The sequence below is a fragment of the Syzygium oleosum genome, unplaced genomic scaffold (assembly GCF_021117445.2).
Source record: "Syzygium oleosum isolate NSW1041296 unplaced genomic scaffold, Sole_v2.1 Sole_v2.07, whole genome shotgun sequence".
Classification (NCBI taxonomy): domain Eukaryota; kingdom Viridiplantae; phylum Streptophyta; class Magnoliopsida; order Myrtales; family Myrtaceae; genus Syzygium; species Syzygium oleosum.
Window position 1 is genome coordinate 2687956 of NW_026607491.1, and position 21360 is coordinate 2709315.

Genomic DNA, 21360 nt, shown 5'->3' on the forward strand with positions numbered 1-21360 from the left:
AGCCTCGCCCTGGGCCGGCGAGGGCCGGCCTCTCTTGTCGCCGGCGAGGGTCGGCCGCCCCTTGCCGGCCATGAGCAAGGCCGCCCTCGCCCAGCCCTTCCCAGGCTTCGCCGGTGGCCGGCCGGCCACGGGCAGCCGGCCGGCGAGGGGAGAAAAGAAAAATGAAAGAAGAAAAAAAAGGAAAAAAAATATTTAAAATTAAAAATGTTAACTGTACACGCTAAAAAAATTATTTAAAATAAAAAATGCTGACTGTACACGCTGACTCAGCCTTCGGCGAGTCACGTCGGCGTAAAAAATGAATAAAAAATGCCACGTCGGATTTCCGGCCAAATTGGCACTAAAGTGATCTCTTTTGCTCCGTCTTGGCACCAAAGTGATCCGAAAAAAAGTTACAGCACCAAAGTGATCGCCGTACACAAGTTATGACACTTGTGGTGTACTTTTGCCGTTATACTTGTATTGGTGGAAGCTTTAATTGTATTAATGATTTGTAAGGTTGGTTGGATGGTGCAACATTGCTTGCTGTAGATGTTTATTTTCTGAGAATTTCTCTTTGCAACTATTAGTTCACTTGAACCGTTTGTCAGCCATTGTAGAGTTGGCGTTATGGAGGGGGAAAGATGGGCTATTTTTGTAAACTCGTTATCTATTTTAACAAAAATGACCATAGGTAGCTTTTTTCATTTCAGGTATTCAATTTTTGTCTTGGTAAGAAAGTATGTACTTATCAATCATCAATAATATATCTAAAACATTAGTAAGTTCTGATGATACAAAATTTGTTATGTAAAATAGAAAATATTTGATCCAAATCTTGAACCAGCTTGAAATGACCGAATATGAAACCCAAGCACATTACATATCACTTCGAATTATCGTGGTGATTTCAAAACCATGAAATAAATGTCTGTTTTGATTGACAACATCGGCATGTGCTTGACCTGATAAGAGGTCATTGAGCGATCATTTATTGGTGCCTCATCGAAGCCATGGTTAAGTGTAGATGTAGATCAAAATGACCCAATGTTTAGAAAGAGGAGGAATTAGCTGCCTCTTAAACTAAATTTTGCCTCATTGCTAACATTATAACGTGAAAATCCCAAAGAAGAAATGAAGTAAAGAGAAGAAAGACATACACTAGTTGGCGAGTTCACTACATCAGGCACGGCTTGCAAACATCGTTCTTCTCTATGCTACAAGCCTCATACAATAACAGGGTTAGCAACATGCTGGCTTGCTTGAAAGTGCTAGACCCCAAGGAATTTGCTCTACACCGCACTTCTAAAGGCTTACAACCTCTATCACTAAGCTTTGCATAAATCAAAGACAAGTCAAGATACCTAACTGGAAGTTTACTCTTCAAAAAACTACTTATAATGATCAATTCATTCATATGGAACTCAAAACAGCCAGCAAAAGGAGTTTCGTGTTATGCACGACTCAACATAGTACATTACCAAAACATCCCTAATACAAAACTACATTGTCAAATCCACATACAAACACCACAAAAACTGCCCTTTTCAATCTACAACTCAACAACCTCATGTATCAGTATCACTAATATTTTTCGGACCAACTTCACAATCCACCAATTCCAGATTCTTGAGTGTGCAGAGGTTCTGAGATGTCAATTGAAGATTGGCTCGGTGAAATTTGAACATTTCTTGCTATTGTTTGTCCGTTGGAGATTGATGGACCTCCAATGTGAATAACTCTATCAATACCAGGCATCTGAAGTGGATGAAAAATCAACACGTCAATTTGCATTTCTTTTCAACATACATATAAAAACATTAGACAAAGAGATTACCCTTAAATATGAATTCCCAGAGGCTTCAGACATGAAAAGTCCATAACCTTGTCTTGCCTGAAGATACAAAATGAACATAAAAATGTTAATCACAATATACACATTCTATGAAAATAATATAAGTCTAAAAACTAACTTGTGCCATCTCCTTCCTAATGATAGCAGAGTCTCTGTTAGATTGTACATTGGCCTGTGCACTGGTCTATGCATCAATAGCCTTCTTTGGTCTTCCTCTTTTGGCCTACATAAGAAAAAACAAAAGAAATACTAATGTTTTTTTTTTTGGTAAGGTAAGAAATACTAATGTTTTTTTTTTGGGTAAGGAAAGAAATACTAATGTTTTTTTTTTTGGTAAGGTAAGAGATATATTGACTTTTCAACACGCAAATTACAAGTGGAGTAGCCGTACACAAAAACCTCGAACCTGAGGCAACACAAAAGTGTCACGACGGGTGCAAAGGTGTAACAGCTAAACAAGGCATAAATACACCAAGCGCGAAGCACTAATTACACCAAAACAGCGGCCAAATAAGATTAGAAACCTATAAGGCTAACGCCATTAGAGTTACTGGAAAATAGAGGCCGGAATACCCCATTTGACTTGAAGTCTTCTGTTACGCGGTGTGTCAACGACAGGTTGAAGGGAAACAGCCACATCTCTTATAGTCTTGGCCAGATGGGCACGCATAGCAGGCAAGTAGGGGTTGCGATCCCTAAAAAGGATATTGTTACGTTCAGTCCAAATGCAATGGCACATCGCTCCAAAGGAGGCACGAGCAATACGTTGATGGAAGGTCTGTCCACCAATGACTCGGGTAGCCCATCTTACAATATTCATCCACGAGCCAGCAGTCAAAGATAAATTACAATTACCTGCCCAGTATCGAGCGAGAGAGCCCGTGAAAGCACACCCAAAGAATAGGTGGTCGATTGAGTCGGGCCTTGTACGACAAAAGGCACATGAGCCTTCAGCAATTCTATGATAAGACAGCAGCATCACCTGAGTTGGGAGTCTGTTGAGGCAATAAAGCCATAGCAAGAAGCTGTGTCTCGGAGCAATACCATTGTCCCAAACAAACGAGCTCCAAGGAACACTGAGCCCTTTATACCGTAAAAGGTCCCATGCCGAAGAGAAAGAGAAAAAACCGGAGGGGTGGCCTTGCCACGATAGCCGATCCCTTCGATCCGAGGCCATAACAGGCCAGCTTCCCGACCAGGAGTTGAATGTTTGTGTTACAAAGGACACTTGCCAGGTGGATGAATTAAAATCTCGCACCGTCGCTTGTCTGGGGATACCCGAAGAGTATATGTCCTTGTCTGTAAAGAAATAGCAGAGGGGGCCTCTAGGATGCCAGTAGTCATACCAAAAGGGAGTGGAAGCGCCATTCCCAACTTGCCATTTGAATTGAAGATGGAATGCCGAACGTAATCCGAGGATCTTTTTCCAGGTCCATGAACAGAAAGTTGGACTGGGAGAAACCCAGAAATTTTTCCGTTTGAGGAAGTTGGAATGTATCCATCTACACCAAAGGGATTCCTTGTCTGTGAATAGAATCCAAATATGCTTCAGCATCGCAGCTTTATTACAATCTGCCAGACGTCGAATGCCTAGGCCCCCTTCTGATTTCGGAAGACATACATCATTCCAGGAAACTTTGGCTCCACCAGCACCCAGATCCGGGCCTTTCCATCGGAATTGTCTTAGTATCTTCTCAATACTGGAAAGAACAGACATCGGAAGACTGAACACACTTGCCCAGAACACTTGGATAGCGTGCAAGACTGATTTGATGAGTTGCAAACGGCCCGCAAATGATAGGAAACGCTGGGACCAGGATGTCGCTCTAGCTGTGATGGCATTCACTAAGGAGCAACAGTCTGCCTTACTGAGTCTGGATGCTATAACAGGCACACCAAGGTAACGAAAGGGAAGGTTACCTTCGGTAAAGCCAAAGGATTGCCGGATGGATTCCCTTAAGACTCGCGACCCACCTGAGAAGAAGATCTCACTCTTGCTTTGATTTGGCTTTAAGCCTGACCAGGTAGAGAAAACTTGCAGGCCGTCCCTTAGTAGATTAGTGGAAGCCACATTTGCCTCAGAGAACAAGAGAACATCATCCGCAAAGAAGAGATGTGTCAGGTTAGTAGGCTTACACCTCCAGAAGAATTTGAAACCTGGAGTCCGGGATCGCTTGTTGAGGATGCCGATGAAAATTTCCATGACTAGAGTGAAGAGGTAGGGGGATATTGGATCACCTTGACGGATGCCTCTTCCACTAGTAAAAAATCCATGTATATCTCCATTGATGGCTACAGAGAATTTTGGAGTAGTGACACATGCCATTGTAAGATCAATGAACTTTTGAGGGAAGCCAAACGATTGCAAAACCACACGGAGGAATTCCCAGTCCAAAGTATCATAAGCCTTCTGGAAGTCGACTTTTATTGCACATTTCGGCGTATAAGGCTGATGATGAAAACCAGCAAATAGCTCCTGAGCAAGCAAAATGTTATCCCCAATTCTTCTCTTCTTGACAAAAGCAGCCTGTGGGGGGCTAATCAGAGATGGTAACACCGCTGCAATTCTATTCGCCAAAATCTTGGTGATGCATTTATAAATCGTATTGCAACAAGCAATAGGCCGATAGTCACTCATCGCCGAGGCATTTGGAATCTTAGGCACCAAAGTCAGAATGGTGTTGTTGATTTCTTTTAGAATGGATCCCGAATGGAAAAATTCCTTAACAGCCGAGGAGACCGAAGGACCCACTATGTCCCAAGAGGATTTGAAAAAATCAACGTTAAACCCATCAGGACCCGGGGCCTTTCCTTTGGCAAGCGAAAACATCGAGTCACGAATTTCCAAGTCAGTAACATCTCTGGCTAGGGAGTTGGACTGATTGGAATCGAGAGTTTTTTCCACTACTGCTTGTAGCTCAACTACAGTAGGCGGAGAATCAGAAGGGTTTGCAGCAAGGATATTCTCAAAATAGGAAATAATGTGCTGACGAACCGGTCCCGGGTCCGAGATAGTAGAGCCGCCAAAATCAGTTACCGAAAGAATTCGGTTTTGAAGGCAGCGCTTAGTAGCAAAGTGGTGGAAATACCTGGTATTGCGATCCCCTTCCTTTAACCACTTGATTCTGGATTTCTGGCGGAAGAAAGATTCCTCTTGGATTCTTAAAGTTGAGAAAGACAGAAGTTGTTCTTTTTCAATGATCTTCAAGTCCATGTTAGAAGGGTCAGCCGCAATAGCTTCTTGGGTGGACATAAGGGACGCCCTTGCAGAGGCAGTGCGGGAAGAAAGATCAAAGAAAGCACCCCTGTTCAATTGTTTAAGACTCCTTTTAAGGAGCTTGAGTTTCTGACAGAGGACAAACATATGGGAACCAGAAATCCGGGACTCCCAAATCCGAGTGACCATCTCTGTATAAGAGGGATGGGTCATCCAATAATTAAAGAATTTGAACGGCTTCCTTGAAGAGTTGGGAGGCACAATCCTAACGATCATAGGGGTATGATCGGAGACGCCAGGGGCTAGAAAAATAGCCTCAGAGAATGAGAATTCTGTAGCCCATTGCTCGTTGATTAGAACACGATCAATTTTCCTCTGTTTGCCTGAGGAGGTCGACCAAGTGAATCTAAATCCGGTGTATCTGAGATCATCCAGACCAGCTTGATCTAGACAAATTCTGAACTCATCAAAGGCGGGAATTCACGCATTAGAGCTACCAATCCTGTCCGAGTGGAAGCGGATTGCATTGAAATCACCGACAACAATCCAAGGATGAGAGGCAAACCGAGAGCTTGAGTGAATAAGATCCGTCCATAGGGAACGCCTTGAGACAAACGTGTGTTCACCATAGACAACCGACAAATAACAGTGTTTGTTCAAAGCCAAAATTCGGAGGAGCTCATGGATAACCTGGGATGAAATCGAAACAACTTCCAACTCCACATCATGAGGATTCCACCCCACCCAAATCCTTCCCCTAAAGGATGAGGTATAATTGGATGTCCATTTCCAACCCGGAAGCAGATCATTAGAAACATTATCAAAAAGAGACGGAACGACCTTCGTCTCGATAATTCCAATACAAGAAAGGAAATTGGATCTCACAAGAGATCTTATTTCAGCCTGTTTAACGGGATGCATGAGACCCCTAATGTTCCAAACGCCAAAAAACATAATACCTGAAGGGGAGGACTACCGCTTTTTCTTCCCCATCCGCTTTTTAGGCTTCGGGGTAGTAGATGGGGCAGTATTAGAACTGCTAACTGGACTGGGAGTAGCCTTCTTAGTGATAGGAGGAGGAGGATTAGAAGTCACCCGCTCCAAGACAACAGCTAGGATGGATTCAGACAACGATTTTGAAGTTGGAGGGACAACGGGAGGCAGATCACCTTCAGGGTCGCCGCCAGTATCACTGGCTACCTCAGAGGCAGAGTCTTCAGCGTCCGAAGATTCTCCAGAAGAAGCTAAAGATCTTGCTTTAAGGGAAGGCAAGATGGGCCGGACCTTTGTGCTTCCAACCTTGGGCATAGAGTTGGCAGAACTGTCACCGGGGGCTGGCACAGGATAAGAGGAACTTGCCTTTCCTACGCCTTTTCTCTTACTAATTGTTTCCCATTCCCCTTCCGAATTGAGAGGGGATTCCTGAACAGACGTCTCAGGTCCCTGGGCTGCTGGACCGACCACAGGAGCATCAGCAGTGGCTACTGAGGTAGGGGACACGTATGTCCAAAAGTTCCACATACCAAGCAAGATTTCGGTCTCCATTCATATTCCACAGCTATGGTCCATTTCTCCTCATTAAGGAAGAGTTCAACAGTGTCCGGCAGAGGATGATTTGCCTTGATCTCAATGCAAACCCGCGCATATGAGATCATTCTCAATTTTTCAGTATGAGTATCAACATACAATGGTTTACCTATGGCATTTGCAACCGCATTAATACCCGCAGCTGACCACAATGCATAGGGTAATTCTCTCAATTTTACCCAGATAGGCAAGGACTGGTGCTGGTTTTTCAGCAACTTAATGGTCGGGTGCCATTGTTGTATAATCATGGGGACCCTGGAAATGGTGATTGGGCCTCCACCAACAATTTTCCTCCTGACTTCTTCATCCGGGATGTGGAAAAAATAAAACCCATCCTCATTGGCCATGACTTCTACTACATGGGCTCCCCACACATTTTTGAAAGCATTCTCCGTCAGTTTGAAGGGTAGCTTTTTGCCTACATAATAACCAACAAGACATTCCTTCCATTTTGGATTGGAATTCGCAAGAATCTCGTCCGAGATATTAACTATCAGTTTGCCCCCAATCGAAGTAGGGGGAATATAAGACAACTTGTAACCCTGTTCAGCAGATCTAGCCACTGCTGCCCAAGAACATTGGGCTGTTGGTTGTTTGGAACCCACCTGGGGTGCCTTGGGAGATGAAGCACCTTTGCTCCGGCTCCGTCCGGATATTGACCGCTTTGCAACTTGAGGGGCCAACGAATTATCATCTCTGTACTTATCCTCAGCAACACCAGTATCATTTCGAGGTATCCTAGACATATTCCTCCCCCGACTTCTTCCTCGCCTAGGAGGCTTCTGGCCCTGATGAGTATAGGCATTAGAGGTACCCGGGGTATCTAATGCAGCCGGGGGAATTATTGTCCTGGCATCCATCGAGGCTGATTGGGGGTTAGCTTGGGATAACCCCATTGCAGAAGGAGCTAGATGCTTAGGAAGCACCACAGACTCCTTAGATGTCATCAGAGCCTTGGCCGACTTTTGCTCAGGAATCGCCTTACAAGAGTCAGGGTTTTCTGTCATCATTATACCAGAACTGCCATAGAGTGCAGAGAGGGACACAACGGGAATCCACCAACCGGAATACTAAGGGGGATACTATCACGACACTTATGCCCAGCCAAACTAGCGGGCCAATCCCCAGATTCAGTTCCAACCAGACTACCCAGAAATCGCAGAGATTCAAGGAGATGAACAGTAGCTCACCGAGTAAACACAGATCTGTTCAACCAGCCCAGAGAGAGAGCCAAGCGATTATACCTGAGAGTATGACTAGGAGGAGTATCAGGCGCCCCTATCCTCCAGTTTCCAGAAGGATCAGACCATCGGTACACCAGAATCCCAGAGAACCCACACCGGTGAACAAGAAATACTAATGTTATCAATCAATATAACCAAAAAAAAATCTCTTTAAAAAAAAATTACACAATTTTCGAATAAGACTTACTTTGGGTGGCCTTGATGCTGTAGGATTCTTGCATGTCTTCTTGTTATGCCCATATTGAAGGCAGTTTGTACATCGCATTTGGACTCCAACTTTCATCAATTTCTTACCATCGCTACTTTGCTCATCCTTATCTTTGATTCTGTTTTTCTTTTCTCTCCCCCTTTTTCTTTTGTAAGGTGGGGGTTTGATTGGCTCACCACTAACTTGGGGCCATATTCTTTTTCCATTCATGGCTGGGAAGGGATATTGGTAGCATCTTTTATAAGCTTCTTTTTTGAAACAATCATCAACATAATCATTGATATCTAACTTCATGAAAGTAATACGACATATGGCATGTTTACATGATATTCCGGAGATATCTCATTCCCTATGAGCACAAGTCTTCCCATTCAAGTCAACCACAAATTTATCATCATACACTTGAACCTGAAATTTATTGTCCATTGCCGCGCTAGCAATACAATGCCTAGACTCTAGTTTAGTTTTCTCCAACTTCATTCTAATCCTTGGGCAAATAGGATCTGTTCGATCAACCATTAACTGACTTCTCTCTGCCATCCTCTCCATCAACATCGTTCTTATTTCTTCAAGCATCTCAAGTATGGGTTTTTCTCTTGGTATGCAAATGTATCCATTGAAGGTCTCACTTAAGTTATTATCAACCGCATCACACTTAGTTCCTATCTTGATGAAAGCCATACAAAAGTGCTCAGGGCCTTGCCTCAGGAAGTCCTCGTAACCTTCAAGGCACTCCATCTTCAAATTTGCCATTGCTAGGTCAAAATCAACTTGAAATGTACATCTCACAACCCTCCAAAAGAGATGCTTAAGAGCATCCGCTTTGTGCAATTTTTTCCAATTAGCATATATGTGTCTTGCACAATTTCGATGCTCTGCTTGTGGAGCTAGCCATGAAACTGCATTCATTAGTCCCTGCAACCAAATTAGCCAATAAAAAGCAAACAAGTGACATCAATGATTGCACTAGTGTCGTGTAACAAGCAACAAAGACAAAAGGTTAGATATTACCTTTTACTGATCGCTGATGAAAGTCCAACCTTTGCCTCTGCCCGCCATCAAGCCATTGAATAATAGAGTGAGAAACCAAGTCCAAGATGCCTCGAATTCAACTTCGACAACTGCCCAAGCTATTGGAAACATTTGATTGTTTCCATCTCGTCCAACAGCACAGAACAACATACCCTTCAATCCAGTCTTAAGAAAGCACCCATCCAAGTCTATGACACGCTTACATCCAGCTAAAAACCCATGTTTCAACTCTACAAACCCCACATAAAACCTCTCAAATACTTTGGTTGTTGGATTAACTTCCATCTCAAATATTCCATCCTTGCTAACTCTCTTGAGCTCCGCCATATAAGATCTCAGCATATCATATTGCTCCTCTATTGGGCCCCTTATAAGACTAAGAGCTTTTGATATGGCTCTGTAGCATTTTTTTTCTATCCAATGTCAAAGCAAACATTTCTCTTGCATCAGCCCGCATTTCTGCAGCTGAGTAATTAAGCCTATCCCTAATCTTAGGCATGTATTCATGAGCAAGCCATGTAGTAGTGGCTTGCTTATTGGTTAGGTTTCGATTACAATTATGTGGGTCTCTAACACTCTTTATGATAAAAGTTTTCTCATTTTGAATCCAGCCACCGTACAATCTCCAGCCACAACCTTCTACACACTTCGCTATCATTCTTCTCTCTTCACTCTTTTGCCAAGAAATGTTAAATCCATTAATTACAGCATATTTCTTCACAGCATTCTTGAATTGTTCATGAGATTCAAATCTCATGCCTAGATTAAACATTTTCTCATCATGGTCACACATAGGATCGTACCTATTAATCGTTTGTCATCGTCAGGGCCGCTTAGAGGTTCAGTATCCGAAGCCGTGTCTTCATATGATATTCTTAATTCTTCATCACTCCATTCCGAAGAACTATCATCACCGTCTCTTTCATTCTGTTAAAAAACAGAGTCATAAATTGAAAACTAGAAACAACATCTGATTTTAGGGTTAAAATTTGAATAATTCACCAATGCTTTTGATTCAACCTAGTAATACTTCAATTTTCAATGAGCAAATTACGAGTAAAACAAAGGTCGACCTGCAAAAGTAAATAAATAAAAAAATTCATGAAAAATTAAAAATTAATAAAGAAAGAAAAGGTAATCGGACGTAATCAGACCTAACCTTCAAGCGCGAGATAAAGTCTATCCAAGCGCGAGATGTCCTAGCGTCTCAAGCCTAGGAGCACGAGAGATGGAGGACTTGCGCTGGACGACTCCAATCGCGAGAGACGGAGGACTTCGAGCGTGAGAGATGGAGGACTTGCGCTGGACGACTCCGAGCGCGAGAGATGGAGGACTCTGAGCATCTCGATCTTGGAAGCGCGAGAAATAGAGGACTCCGAGCGCGAGAGATGGAGGACTCCGAATCCGAGCATCTCGAGCATAGGAGTGCGAGAGATGGGGGACTCCGAGCGCTTACGCAAGAGATGGAGGAATGAGTGCCATGGATTCAAGCGTGATGAACCAGAGAGAGGAGGTGAGATGAACGAGAGAAAGGAGACGATATGAAGTCGGGAGAACAATTGAAAAGTCAAACCCTAATGCTTATCCAAGAAGCGTTTTGTAAAGAATATATCCAGTCAGCTTTCCATGGTGACGTGGAAAATCCATGTAGGATCATTAACGGCCATATTGGACGGAAAGTTAACGGTGGTAAATTTGGGACAAAAGCAAAAGTTTGGGGTTTTTTAGGAGATAAAAAAAGGTTTAGGATATAATTGGGACAAAGCCTAAAGTTTGGAGTTTTTTTTTTGTATTGGGCGTTTAGAATAGTGTGGAGATACTGGTAGCTAGAATCATTTATCAATTCCTCATATTCACCATTCCTCACTCACAAATCATCACCTCCTCCCGCTCTTGTCATCTTAACCGAACACCAATATCATTGTTGGAAATTTAGATTAGATGATTTTAAATTGAGCTCCCGGTCTCCATAGACGATGACCAAAAGTGAATCATATCCCTGGCAAGTTCTACGTGTTCGCCGTCATGTGGAGTATCCATTCACGTCAAGGATGTCATTGAGGGAAATTTGCCGAAGCACTGCCGGAGAAGGTAGGACATATATTTAAACTTATTTGGTAACGTCCTAGTAATTCTTTTGTTTAAATAGTTTGGGATGTTTTTTTGGTTTAAATTTGTAGTTTTGGAGAAAGAGGTTGTTCTATTTTTTTTTTTTTTATTTTTGAGTTTTTCCCCGGGTGGCCCCCGCCAACCACATAACCCCGGGGGGGGAGGGCCCCCCCCCCCCCCCCCCCCCCGGGGGGGGGGGCCGCCGGGCGAGGGCTCTAGGGGGCGAGGTCGGTGGAGGCGGCCGCCGCGGGGGGGCCGCGCTCGGTGGGCTCGTTTCGCGCTGGTTATTATTAAAATCATATGATTTGGAAAATATTAATTTTCTTAAAAATGATCGCTTATATCACTTACAAAAGTTAATAAATGAAAAATATTTTCATCGTCCACGAAGATGTTCAAATATAAATTACTATCGATAATGAAAATATTTTTCTTTTTTCTAATTATTTTAATAATACAAGCAATCATTTTTTTAAGAAATTTTTTTGTAAAGCATTCATTTTCCGCAAAATAAACATAGCCTTAGAAACTTAAGAGCTTCCTTTTTTTTTATCTTTTCCCAATTTTTCTTCTCTTTCTTTTATTTCATCCCTTTTTTTTCCTGAGATATTACAACTTCAATCTTGTTTTTTTAGGAGAACAAAACTCCTAGGTTGCTTTACAGGAATTTCACATGACAAAAAGTTGTTATTGATATAAATTTTAAATTGATGCCAAAGGAATCACCATTTTTTGGTGTATTTGTCTTACAGAAAACTCAAAATTTGGAAAACATTTTCCACAAAATTGATTGATTATATCGCTTAATTAGCCAACATAAAATGTTTTCATTGACAACAATTTATACCTAACTATTTTCATGAATGATGATAATATTTTTCACTTATTCATTTTTGTAAGCAATCACTATTTTGGAAAATGTTTCCAAATTCTTGAATTTTCCTTAAAATAAACGCACCCTCAGTGCATTTGTATCGAAATAATTGACCCCTTCCTTCCACGCAAAGTTAATGTTGCCTCAAAGGTATATATTGATTACTGAATCTCTCGGGTGTCGTACTTTTTGTTGAATCCCCATGTGTACATTATTTTGGCTCGTCCTACGGGAACGACAATTTTATCCACCCACTAGATAATCGTATTATGCCTAGATCCTAACGGTTTTTAGTAGACATGTTAAATGGGTGGGTTGGGTCGAGCTTGGATTGGGTCATAAATGGTCCGACTCAAATTGACCCATTAACCCGTTTATGACTCATTTATCCGTAATGTAAATTTCTTGACCCATACCCGACCCAACCATATTACGAAAATACTTCCACATTTTAACCCAATCTAGGAAAACTTGTTTCTTATGATATTTTTTAAAAAAATTATATTATTAAAACACTTATATTCAATAAAAATTTAGTGGATAATTTTTATAATTTTTTTAAATTGACGCTCTGTTTGTTTCACTGAAAATGTGACATTTCTAGTAAAAAGTCATTTTCCAAGAAAATAACAATATTTTCCGATGTTTGACTAAAATCTGAAAATGAATTAAAAAATATTTTCCATCATTTCGTATGGAAAATATTATTTGATTGTCCTTTGTGCTCTCATTTTAATGATTTTTATTTTTATTTTTCTTTTATTTTTTAAATTTTAAGAAAAAATAGAATTTTTAGTTATTTTCTATTTTTACTTTTCTTTTCTTTTTATTTTTTTTTAAAGAAAATCGAATTTTTTTCTTTTTTTTTTTCCTTCTTCTTCAGCTGGTCGCCGGCCACGGCGACAGCTGACGACTAGCGAAGCTCAAGCTTGCCGGCCTCAGGCAAGGCTAGGCCAAGCCGACGTGGCCTTGGGCTCACTAGGCCCACAAGCTCGAGGCTCGCCAGATCGGCGAGGGCGAGCTCGAGCTCACAGATTTGGCGAGGCCTCGCCAGCCTCAGGCGAGCTTGTCCCTCGCCTCTGGCCAGCCGAAGAAGAAGGGATAAGAAAAAAAAGATAAAGAAAAAGATATAATTTCAATTTTTTTTAAAAAATAATTTTATAAGGCTAAAGAGGGAATGGCTTGAAAATGGGTTGGAAATGGGTTCTAAATTTAACCCATTTAGACCCATTTGCTTTGGGCTTCACATTTTAAAACCCATTTAATATAGACCTTTCAAAATTGTAGTGACCCATATATGACCCAGACTCATTTTGACAGGTCTAGTTTTTAGTATGGGGATTGAGCGAACTTTGCTCCCCGCATGTGGCACGGGATGGATATGGATATGGTCGGCCCTATCCCGCCCACGCTCACGGTCATAACCTTAAAATTTGGAAATCCCAAAACTTAAGCTAATATCTATATATGAGATGTATAAATTTTGTAATACAAAGTATTGTATTTTCTTCACAGATACTAGCATGAATAATCTCATTAATTTACGCAAGCGAGGCAGATAAATTTGGATATCGGTTGGTGTTGGCAAGGGGTACATAAATATTATTAGAAATTGCCCAAAAAGTCCAAGTTGGTGCCGGTGGTGCCACGTAAGACGGTCAGCGTCCACGTCAGTAATTTCCGGCCAAAATTGGCCGAATGGACTCAACCGGCAAATAGTCAAAATATTTAGGACTCAATTCTCAAAATCATAATGTTTAGGATCGAATTGGTAAAAGCGCAATAAGTTTAGGATTTTTCGGATAATTTTCGATAAATATTTCCTGTGTGGGACATGGGGTGTGGGGGACAGGGCATCTCCATCATTAGCTGGCGGTGAGGGATTGTCTCGCTTTTGTTGTTCGCAGCATCGATGTAAGTTGGCGAGTCATTGGCTCTTTGTAACATAGACATAGCGTGTAGAGCTGTAAAGTGACGAGGATCTTTCCAAAGGTATGCAGATCTCTCGATTTCTAGGGACCCGCCCAGGTAACGCCATGCACATGCCTCGTTGGCCTCGAATTACAATACTTCCAACAAAATTCCATTGGTTGCTCAGAGGAGAACACACATGTTTTAGAATAGTGTTGAGGGACTGTTAGCTAGAATCAATTATAAATTGCTCAGAACATTAAAATCCTGCACGGATCCAACACTTCACTTCTCCTCGTGGCCACTATAAATTGAAGTCCATATCCTCAGCACCAGCAACTTTCCTGCCTGCATTTTTTTTTCTTTTTTGGTGTGTTCCTGCCTGCATTTAGAGACATAGTTTTTTTAGCAAAGAAGAGGAGAAAAATGGGTTCGGAAATGTCTCCATTGATGGTGCCGCTAGCGAGTGAGGTTCGGATCGAGAGCTTCATCTTCCTGCCGACGGCGAAACCTCCGGGCTCCGGCAACACCCTGTTCCTCGGCGGGGCGGCGGGGCAGGTCCTTATATATTTTTAGTACTAAAATTATGTTCAATGAGTTTCTATTTGCATCGATATTAAATAGAACGGTCAACATTTACGAGTCATGTTTTATCATTGGAAATCACAAAGTTTGCGTGTGGTTTTTTTATCAACAAAGTGAGAATTGCATAACTAAATAGTATATAGCAGGATGTACACAGTTTCGAGTAGATGTTTTACTAATCCATTATCAATCCTATTACATGGTCGAGGAACTATAATTCTCTTTAATATAATTATTTATCCTCTAGAGGTAAGTGATTAAGGGTAATTGTCGAAACTTTTCTATGTGTCAGCTGTCAATGAAATAAAAATAATAAGTTTGTGGCCTCATGTATATGCATGACAATTATTTGAAGTTCTCTTTATTTGAATTTTGGGTTAATACCTCCAAACTGACACACCTATAATAAATTTACCCTCCATTAGTGTTTATTAAATTTTATCATCAAATTGCTGAGTTGGATAGCTCGTGACAGTTAACAAGAATATCAGTCTAAGGTTTTACCTTCCGTTTGTCATTGGTGTACCGGTTTGTGACTTTTCATGATATTAATTCAATTTAAAGAAAACTAACAAAGGGTAAATTTGTAACAAATGTACCGGTTTGGGGTTTTTGATGGTCAAAAGATTAATTTTGAATAAATTTATCATAAGTATACCGGTTTAGAATTTTTGGTGATCAAAAAATTAATTTAGGATAAATTTATCACATGTGTATCAGTTTGAAGTTCTTCATGGTATTAACCCTTGAATTTTCTAAATCCTATAATTAGCATCCTAAGTTGTAGTAAAAAAATTTAGTCCTGTCTATGGATTTTCATTTTCATTCCAACTTTGCCCCTCCAACTATTTCAAATCCCCCAACAATTAGAAACACTTGCCCTTGACCATGATTCACCCACCCACCCACTCACTATTCGGGCTCAATTCCCTAAAAACCTAAACTTTAGCTTTTGTCCAATTATATCCCAAACTTTTTGTCTCAAAAACCCCAAACTTTACTTTTGTCCCAAATCTCCAGTTAACTTTTCGTCCAATTTTTAATATTATTTTTATTTTTTCGAATTTTTTATTTTTCTTTTCTTTTCTTTTTCCTTTCCTTTTCTTTTTTTTTTGTTTCCCCTTACGGCGGTCGCCGGTCCGGCGCCGGCCTAGGCGGGCCGGCGAGTCGGCCCCGCCGGCGGCTAGCGAGGCTCGCCCCGCCGGCATTGGGCGAGGCCGACCTCGCCATAGCCTGGGGCCGAGCCCGCCGGCCGGGCGGGCTCGGCCTCGCCGGCGTTGGGCGAGGCCGACCTCGGCGCCGGCGAGGCTCGGCCTCGCCAACCGCAGGCTCGGCCGAGGGCGAACCTCCGATTCTTTGCGCGAGGCCGACCTCGTCGATGCCGGCGTGGCCGAGTTCTCGCCAGATCTGGCGAGAACTCGGCCACGCCGGCCGCCCGGCAGGCTCGGCCTCGCCGCGTGGCGAGGCCGACCTCGGCAATAGCCGCGGGCCGAGCCTCGCCGTGGTGGTGAGGCTCGGCCGCTGCAGCGAGGGCCTCGCCCGCCAACGCGAGGTTCACCTCACCGACCTCGCCATTGCTTTGGGCGGCGAGCCTCGCCGGCGCCGGCGGCGGGCCGAGCTCGCCAGTCCGGCGGGGCCGACCTCGGCCGCCCCCGCTGGCCGATCGGCCGGTCCGCGCCGCGGGAGTGAAAAAAAAAAAGAAAAGGAAAGGAAAAGAAAAGAAAAGAAAAATAAAAAAAATCGAAAAAATAAAAAATAATATTAAAAAATTGACAAAAGTAACTAGTAAATTGAAGAAAGAAAAGTTGGCTTTTTATGAGACAAAAAAAGTTTGGGATATAATCGGAGACAAAAAGTTCTTGATTTTAGGAAATGGGCCCTCACTATTCAGGCCTTCTCCTCCTCCTCAGCACGGCTGGTGCTCATCTCGTTGTAGCCAACCGCCATCTCCAGCTAAGCCACGACCTGTTGAACACTTCCGCATCGAGCTTGACCCAGATCTGGTTGAGCTCCGCCGGCGTGGAGCTCAACTCAGACCCGTCGAGCTTAACCTAGATTCATTGAGCTCGATGCTGGTAGAGCTCAAGTCAATCTTGATGCTGGTAGAGCTCGAATCGCTGGCGGAGCTCGAATTGAGCTCGACACCAACGAAGCTTGGTCGAGGGTTGAGCCTGCCCGTGGCCGAGAAGAGAGAGAAGCACATTGGGGATTTTGTTTGGAGATGCAAGCTGACATGTGAATGAAAAGTCGGGATGATTTTTTGAAATTTTTTTCCTTTTTTTGGGTCAGAGAGAGTTAATTTTGGAAGTTCATGCCTATTCATGGGAATTAGATTCAACTGTGGAAATCAATTATGCGATATTTGCTCTTAAAGCCTTCTCCGAACTATTGCTGATTCTTTTTTTTTTCTTTTTATAATTACAGTTCAAACATTTCATATGGTCCACGTGAGATCTATAAGATGTAACTGTTTTGAAAACTTGGTGCATGCGGAGTTTGGACAAGACCATTTACCATGCATGGTTCCTTCCCGGAACTTTTTTTTGAAGAACATTTGTACTTATGATTTCTATAGATGCTAAAAATCTTCCTTATAGAGACAATACCTACTATAATAGTACCACGCATCCAATTTTAAAGTTTTTCCATCTTCATTACCTGAAAGCTTTTTCCCCAAGCTCCAATTTAAACCATGGACAATTGCTAGTATCTGCTGGAAAATAAGGAAAAAATAACCAAACCTCTGAAAACTTTAGCAGTCAATGGTTTCTACTCCGCTATGCATTCACAGCAGCTTTATTCCTATTGTTATGATACCTCACACTGCGTTTCTTTGATTGAAACTATGGAATGAAATAATGGATCCATGGACATGGCACTGGCAGGAGTGAGGGGCTTGGAAGTTGATGGGAAGTACGTGAAATACACCCATTGGTGATCCAACTGATGTTAATTTCTATTCTATCACTCTTACTCATCCTTTTAATTAAGATAAACTCGTGAAATCGTGTAATCAATGTTGGGTAAGACAAATACATAAGGCAGTGTCATTTATGAAATGACGAAACTCTTGGAGTTTGAACTTGTTCGATGCCCAGCTGGCTCCATGACAAAAAGTCTGCAAAAGTAGTATATAATCAGCATATCTGTGGGGGATAAAGGGAACTTCGAATACATTATGAGCATCATCCACGATCAGAGAGTAGGAAGCAGTAAACAATTGTTGACTTTTTCCATAATTCTTGGATCTGACTTGATTATTACACACACAAACACACTGTTTGTGACTTGTGAGTATTATCAATAGACATAACTACAGGTAAAGCCAATAGCTTTGAGGAGAATTAGCTTATTGCAGTGGCCAACTACCTTCCTACTAAGGTGTGTTTGGCCTAGATGTAAATGGAGTTTACTTATCTGCGTATAGTCTTGGGTTCAAATCTTATTGGGACCATCCCGAGAGTGAAATCCCGAATGCACTAGACCGATGCGGGGGAGTGTGCCTTTTGACCGATCTCATTATTAAACTGTAATTATCTTTGTCCGCATTGCATGAGTATAAATAATATCTTCATCTATGCACCATTCTGATTTTATCAAAAGCTCGCTTTTCTGGACTTCTGCTTTTGGGAAATAAAGATTGTTAAACGCAGTACTGATTGTAACCTAACAGAAGCAATCACACTCGCTAAATTCGACCAATGTATGTAATATGAAGTAAGGTTGTTAAACTGAAGAGTGCTACCATTTTGATTATTACTTTTTAAGGTTTATAGTTATGCTTATGCTTAGTCAAACTGAATATGAGCGTTGTCTTATTTTCGAAACAGGCCCATTCGTGACGCTCACGCAGGTGTCGTTCATCACCCAACTGACGGGACAACAATACACGAACAAAGTAACCGAGAATTGCATGGCGTTCTGGAACTGCAATGGAGGTTACAAGCAAGAAGAAGCCGAAGCCATAGATAAGCTTATCGAAACGCCAAAAAGCAAATAATGTTGACATGGCGCCCATATGGCTTAAGTAATATAAGCCGAGAGCAATGTTACTCTTGCAAAAGTGATGATGCAATCCTGCATCACATACTTTCCCATTGGATTTCCTTGGAAATCAAGAATCCGTTGATAGAAATGGCCAAAGAAAGGATATAGGAAGAAAAAGAAACCTCAAACTTAAATCACCATGATTGAAATAACAAGTATGAGATAATATTTACTAGATCTAGTTCTTATATCACTTTGTGACTTAGCTTTTCTTTTTTGTTTCGATATCAATCTTCATTTACGTTCTTAAGAATCATACTTTCCTTAATATTTTTTCCTTTCACATGAGTTTAAGACTCTGATGCCAAATTCTACTTCGTTATGAAAGTTAAACTTAATTTCTTAGGTTGCGTTTGGTAGCCTGGATTTGAGTTTGGATAGAATAACAAATTATCCTATCTGGTGTTTGGTAATGTCCTCCGGACCGGATAAACCCAGATAAATCTGGATTAAATGTTGGATAAGAAATCCAGCCTAGGGCGTGGGATAAACCCAGATTGGATATATAATTTAAAAAATAACCAAAAAATTCATATTTTATCTTTTAACAAAGTGATAAAGTGTCGCTTTGGATATTGCGACCATCACTAAAATTACTGATCGTTGTCACTTCCAATGGTCGTCACCTCTTACCACGCTGGTCATCATCGCCGGCTGACGATCATGTTCCGAAAAGTGAGGGTGAAAAGAGGCGATCGTCAAGCCAGTTTACATAGATCATCCTTTCCGCCCTAATCGCTTACGTCCTTCACACCAAGCCCAACCTTTTACACAACATTCATGAGCTGACCGTCTACCTGCTGGTTGACGAAGAATGGCCAACACTTCATTAGCTTCTTGGCGACCACGCTCTCGAGTATCAAGTTCCACCTACTGTGCATCAACAACACTGCAACGGCACAATGGTGTAGAACGTCCTCCTGCGGGCCCATCCCACAACGCACACCTTCTCCACTATTGCCTCTCTTAGCCACTTTCTTCTGCAATGGAGTCCAGTCATACGACCTAGGAAGTGCCTCTCGCTGTTCACGAGGGCATTGCAAAATTACGTGAAGTCATGTCAATAGAGAGACGTCATGCTCTCTCGACTTCCCATAGATTGTACAAGAGGAGCAAAGCCAGAGATGGGATTTTCAAAGATTTTCAAAGATTATGTTCAAATATTCCAAATCCTATCTTAGGTTACACCAAACATATGATAGGATATTTTTACAATCCGGGGATATGTGAAGGATTTTAAATCCCCCTTTATCCTATCATATCATAATCCGAATTCGGACGACCAAATGCAACCTTAGAGTTGGTGCAATTAGTTTGAGCATGATGGAAATATCCAGCTCTTATTCTAATTTTTCCAACTGCATCTAACTTTTCTAGGTCAGAGCCATATACTCAAGCCAAAGAGCTGGATTTAATCGGTTCATAGGGTTTGCAGGATGTTTCTTTGGCCCCCAAGCAACCGATTCTTCGCGACCTTGCCTCCGAATTATCAATAAAAAAAAGTGGAACTCTACACCTATTTAAGGTAACGTCAATTCAATGTTCCTTACTGCCATAATATTTTCGTCATTAGCGTCTTTAATTAAACAATCGTCTCAACCTTTCTGCCAAAATTTCTTATCAGTCAAATACTGTAAAGGGAGCTTCCATCATCGGAGACAACCCAGAAAAATGGTTTAAGCGTTTTAGTTTCTATAAAAAAAAAATGACTATATTGACATTTGACAAATTGCTAAGATTCAATGTGAAGTACCATTTAATTATGTTCGATGATAGTCAACGACAGTTTGGTTCGATCAAAGTCAACGAGAGTTTGGTGAACTTTCGTATTTAGAAAGAGAGACTAAGAGAAAAGAGTTAAGTCGGTGTTCACGTGATGAGAAAATTTTAAAAGTTGAAAGTCCTCAATGTATATTATACATGTACTGTATATTTACCTTTCTGAACGTATGAATCCTTACATAGTTTTATCCTTACTCTCTGTGTTTTTTTTTTTAGAATATCCACCTTAAAATAATATATAATTTCCTGAAGAGCTTCTTTTTTTTTTGCTTGAATATTGTCACCAAATTATGTTTTCCCTTGTAAAATATGAAGTCTAGTAATTATTGAAAGTTTAAACTAAGGCCCGCTGATTTTGCGCATTAGTTACTCATCGAACATGATATAAGATGTGTGGTCCAACTTGCACCATTATTGCTTGGAAACAATAATGCTGTTATGCTAGCAAGACCCTTCTGAAAAAAGTGGATTCGGTAAATTAGGTCGGGGCTTGGATATTCTAGGGTCTTGGGTTTTAAGTGGATTTGGTAAAATTAGGTTGTTTGAGATTCGCTAATGAAGGGTTATTTGGTTTTTGAAGATGCAAAATAATTCCATACCTGCAAGATGAATCCTAGAAATATATGCATATTGCATGGAGTACATCCAATAACGTGTAGGATGGTCAAAAGGAATTTCGGGACGGGGAGCATGAGGACAAGCCCGTACTCCATTTTGAAAGTATCATGTCACCCATCGTTCACCTAATCTCGTTCATGAAAGGAATAGTTATATAAATGATTCTAAAATTTTGCCCAATCTGTAATATGGTCCATAAAGTTTTAATTTGTTCAATGCGGTGCCATAAATTGTTAATTTGTTCAATGTGATCCTTAAAGTTTTGGTTAGTATTCAATCAAGTCCCTAAACTATATGAAAATATGCAATGGT

General features: G+C 41.4%; 1 pseudogene; it reads right to left on the reverse strand.

Annotated features, from left to right (window-relative positions):
- Positions 1-1645: 1645 nt before the first annotated feature.
- LOC130138621 (uncharacterized) lies at positions 1646-8791 on the reverse strand (annotated as a pseudogene).
- Between the last annotated feature and the right edge of the window lie 12569 nt (positions 8792-21360).